The sequence below is a fragment of the Olea europaea genome, chromosome 13, assembly GCF_002742605.1.
Source record: "Olea europaea var. sylvestris chromosome 13, O_europaea_v1, whole genome shotgun sequence".
In the NCBI taxonomy this organism is placed as follows: domain Eukaryota; kingdom Viridiplantae; phylum Streptophyta; class Magnoliopsida; order Lamiales; family Oleaceae; genus Olea; species Olea europaea.
Window position 1 is genome coordinate 5,460,665 of NC_036249.1, and position 5,544 is coordinate 5,466,208.

The 5,544-nt window shown below is 34.1% G+C and overlaps 1 pseudogene; it reads right to left on the reverse strand.

The window, feature by feature from the left end:
- Positions 1-1,638: 1,638 nt before the first annotated feature.
- LOC111408358 lies at positions 1,639-5,541 on the reverse strand (annotated as a pseudogene).
- Positions 5,542-5,544: the final 3 nt, after the last annotated feature.

Below are 5,544 nucleotides of genomic sequence, written 5' to 3' on the forward strand. Positions count from 1 at the left end.
AAACCTCATTGAAATGTATTAATCGCCATGAAATGTAGTATTTTTAAGATGCCTAGCTTCCGGTTACACTTAATGTTGGATAGGTAGTATTTTTAAGACGCCCAACAGACATGAATCGATGTTAGCTCATTTTAATCCATAAAGTCTCGCTATTTCATGGGGAAAATGGTCACAAAAGTTGTCTGGAATCCTATATTCATCTTATCTCAAGCGGTCGAAGAAATATCAGACCTTCATCTCATTTAAAAGTTCTCTTACATGGTAGAAATCCATCAAAATCCCAAGCTTTGTTTATGAAGTAAAAGATTTTCCATACAAGGTTCTGCCCACTCAGGCATTTTCTGGACAACATTACTCTACTCATTGGAGGAGAAGGTAAACCTGAAGGCAAATGTGTACCACAATAACTAAATCCAAGTATCTGCACGAATTCAATTAGTGGAATCTCAATATCAAGTTGTAAATTTAACATGAAATAACAATTGTAATAATAAGAATAAAATTAAATCCAAGTTTATTTTACATTGAATATTTTTATTTTTTAGTTTTTATTTTATTTTTATTTATTTTTATTTTTTTTTGGGGCGGGGGGGAGTTGAGTCGTCTTGAACTAACAAAATTAAAACGAATCAACGGATTAATAGATTGAAAAAATAACACAAAAACAACAGAAGAGTAAAAAGGGGGAAAATCAACCCTAAATTCATACCATAAAATTACAATTGATTCGTCGAGCTGTTGAGCCTCGGCAATGACCCGATCGAACTGGGCTTCTCCAGAAATGGGCTCAAGCTCCACCGATAGCGGCAAATTGTGAAGACCTTGTTGAACAATAGACCCAGCTTCTCCATGATAACTTAATGCTAATAAGTTGTTCTTTGTAAAATTTTTAACATTTTCAGTACCAAAGAAGATGGATTTTCCGTTTGAATAAATGGAACAGTCTGAATTATACAAAACTGGTTTTCTCCTAAACGGGATCTTAATTGATGGAAATACTTCAAAACTAGACATATTTAAATTTCTTCTGAAGGAATGGTGAAACGAAGAATGCGAGTAAAGACCTGATCGGAGAGATTGAGGGAAAAAAATGGGTAAATTATTTGTTTATTTGATTCATTTTTTTAATTATTTTTCTTGGTAACGCTTTTTCTTTTATAGATATGGCCTCCCCTGGAATTTTTATTCCGCAAAAATGACATAAAAAGAAAAGTCAAGTCGGAGAAATTGAGGAAGACACCGAGTTTATTTGTTAATTCATTTCAACCTTTTCCTCTATTCATGTTTGTTACCTCTCCGTATGCGATTTGACCCACCAAGGAATTTTTATTTTTAATTTTCTTACGCATAAATGACAAGAGGAAGAAATTTTTTGGTCATAATGCAACTTTTTCTCAGAAGAAATGATTTATCGAGTTATCAAAACAGATACATGTGGTTAGATGCAGAACATCTAGATGTGCAAATAACTAACGTTTTGTAATAATCAAGTTCGAATAATCGTTTACAAAAGAGTAATGTTATTCATGATCAATGACTACAATGAAACATCTTGTTATTTAAGATATTAACAATTATTTGAGGCATAAGAATCATAAAAAATTAATGTTTCAAATAGCAAATTATCACATGAGATAATTACTTTAATCGCAGATCATAAACAACATTATTCTTTACAAAATACGCAAGCCTCCACGAAATCGTAAGATTATGCACGAGGCTAATGTCTGCCAAAAGGTTGATGACCTGATGAGCCAACTACGAGAGACTTCCTTCTTTTGCTTTATATTTAAAGCTTGAAACAAGTACGTTCAAAGTGAACAGCTATAAATGTGCTTGTTTTGGTCGTCTGGTGACTGCTATTAATATTGCTATGATTGAAAGAATATATTGCAAGTTTGCAACCAGGAGACCTTGATTAAATGTCTTGATATTGAAGATGTCTATAAATAGTCTCCAGAGTGGCCGATATAATCTCTTTTCAAAACACTCATAAGGGAAAATACAAAATCCCTCCGAAGAATAGAATAAACAACGAAGATTAGCCAGATCGAACACATAAGTTGCTTCTAATTATATAAAGCATCAGCTTAAATTTTGGATAATTTTCAACATGGCTGAATAAGTTCCAAACGCCGACGATATGACACCTACTACAATGACTAATGTGCACATCAATCTCTGCAAAAAACAATATCGTAAAATAAATGGATAAGAAAACCAATACATAGCAAAAAAAAATTTGATTAAGTAAAAAGCAGTCATGCTCCAAATTCATATGAGAATGAAAATGATTTCTATTGAGTGTTTTCAGAATGAAATAGCTCTGAATTAATGATTACTATGCCTTCATAAACTTGGTTTTACATGGATAATTGATATGCTGGACGATATGAATAGGGGGCCCTTTTTTACGTGCAAGAGAGGCATGAGAAAACTTGTATTCTTCATCTTCTTACAACAGGTGAATGTAGTTTTCACATTGAAGGTGAATCAGTATTAATCTATATATTCTTCGTTGGTTTATTGGTAATTTTCTGATTATTATTGCTCTGTAGGGATTAAGCATTAAGGTTTCATGAGTAACACAGAGTGCCATAAATATAATGGGAAAACCTTTGCTTTACCTGGAAGACGCTTACTTTCCCTCTTAAGATGCTGAGGTAGCAAACGCATGGAAGAATTAACGTCTGAAAATGAAAGTTTAGTTGACATAAAGCAAATGCACCAGCACTGAAGCTGAAGAAGAATGAAAGTAAGATAAAATGTAAGTAAAAACGACATTAAAGTACTTACAACTAGCATTGTTAGTAGAGATCCGATTAAAGCCATCAGTAGACCTGTATAATAGAACAGATATAAGATAATCTAGAGAGATTCCCATCATATTATAGAATCGAGAAGGAATACAAATAAGCAAATTGAGAGAAACGATAAATAAATACTTTTTTTTGTATCTATAAGTGGGCGCGTTCTCTTAGAAAATATAGAGTCAAGCACGAGAATTTACCAAAGAAGGGGATGATGAGACCCACAATTAACGTAGATATCACCAACGCTGTTCTGATGAGGATTGCATACAAATGGGATCTTGCATGATTTGCCGGTATCAGTTCCTCCAAACTCAATGCCACTGGAGATATGGTTAATGCATATGTATTACTAGTTAAGAAAGATATTTTTTTTTCCTTTGACACAATTAAGAAAATAAATTACTATAATCGATTCTACTTATTTGGTAATTATTGCTGTTGAAACAGAAAAAGGATATTTGGTAAATGGATTCACCACCTGGAAAAGAATAAGCAGAAAAACAAGTCATAACAATGTTCTAGCAGAAATTTAGTTTTACTTTAATTTAGAGTGCAACAATCATAAAACAACAATTGGGAGATCAAAAGAAGTGTAAGGGAATCAACCGTATACATAATTAAACATGTTTCACAATATTATGTCCTTGCGTTTTCAGAAGGCTGAAAAGTTCTAAACTTGGGTAATTTGACATATAGAATTATTGACAGATGAAAGGCATAAGAACCTGAGTTACAGAACAGAGTACAGTTTTTGCATCATTATGGATTTCGACGTATGATGAGTTAAAGGGCATTTCTTTTTCTTTAATTTTTCCTGCCTATAAATAGTTATCTTATGGCTCCCTAACTAATAAATTCATGTTTCTTATTCAAAAAGGAAGATTAAAAATGTTAAAGAAAAGAGAGAATCATCTGACATATGGAATGAACAATATAACTCATTTAGCAAATATGATGATGTTACGATAACAATTAGGACAAAACTACGGCATGAATATCTTCTCTTTACATACCGTTGTCCAAACAGCAATTTTAGACGCAACCAAATCTTTAGGCATGTTGAGAGTGAACTGTGATTGCGTTGTTTCTCCGAACATTGTATATCCCATACCAGCAACTCCAGCATACATCAGAGTGCAAATCCCGAAACTGCTTTCATTATTGAGTAACTAGTTTAGAAGTAATAACAGGAAAATAAATAAACTCTACTTTTCAATTTTCCCACATTTGGAGATTAATTTGAAGAACAATATTATGGTAAAGGAGTTTTCAATATGATGGCATGAGAAGATGCTAAGAATATTTGCTATACCTTGCTAGGAGGACTGCAGGGAACAGGCTCCGGTTTTCCATTGATGTATAGATATTGGGAAAGACAGCATGTCCTGAGTAGCAAAAACCATACAGACCAATAGCAACCGGAAGAGTAGAGAGGTTCAACGTCGTCCCTTTTGTATGGAGGCCAACCTGATCAACTAAGCCAATCCAGAACAAGCACGCAACCACCAAAATGNATATATTAGTAAACGCCAAGTTGTGCGCCCACTAGGACTTAAGATCTGTGTAAATGTACCATAATTTGACAGAAAATGAAGAATCAAGAGGGAACTGACATATCCAGACAGAATCTGCTGGAACTGAGACAATTTTAGCCCCCATTTGGCCCCCCTTTTTTAAAATTAAAATGGGCGAAATAGTATTTTTCTTTTGGAAGAATGAGTGGTTGAAAGAAAATGAAAAGTTTTCAGTTTACGTGTAATATTATTTTATGGAAGACTGTGTGATTGAAAATAGGAGAGAGAAAATGAAATTTAATTTAATGCGAGCCAAACGAGAGCTTAGAAACCATTGACCATGTGCATAATTGAAATTGACTAGTTTTTAAATGAACTTCTGATACATTATCTCAATATGCGTGCTTAGGTATACTGAACACGATACATATTCCAAAGAGCTCCCAGATGCACTTACATATAACTCGACGTACAAAATTATCTGCATCCACAAAATATTACAGAATTCAGCATCAGCAACCAGTTAATGCACATTGATTCCCTATTCAGCTTAATAAATTAAATAGCAAGTAATGTAATGATACAATTCATGATAGAATAAGAAAGGAAGATAACATTTGAGTTCGAGGAGAACTATTTTACTTTCTGGAACTTAGTTCCTTGTTCAATCAAACTAAGGCCGAATTGTTGTAAGAGAAAAAGAAAAACAGATCACACTATGCTCTAAAAGAATTATGTATAAGATTGCATACTGAAAAAATTGTTTAAATCAAGCATTAGGGATGTCATGAAGAAGCAAAGCAAAGTTAAGTTACTATCTTGTTTTTTTCTTTAATGGAGTTAAGTTACAACAGTGGCTTGTATCATTCATAGCCAGTCACACACCCGGCTGAAGGTCGAGGACTCGAGGGTAGCACTACATTGACAGCCAACGTAGAACTTTGTCAATCTTATCGCTTAGGGCAGATTGAGCATTACAAGAAGAAAAGTAAGTAAGGAATAGCAAGAATTACGGATATTGCAACACGTCCCACAGTACCAAAGGCAGCCTGGCCAATGTCCGGGTATGTTTCAAGGCCGGGTTCACTGTCCAAGCAGTAACGTAAGAGAATCCCAGTGTAGAAAGAGAGCACCGCAAAAATCAACAATATAGAAAGTCCAGCCCACCCTCCTTGGTTCACAGCATAAGGAGTAGAAAGGATTCCAACTCCGCATAG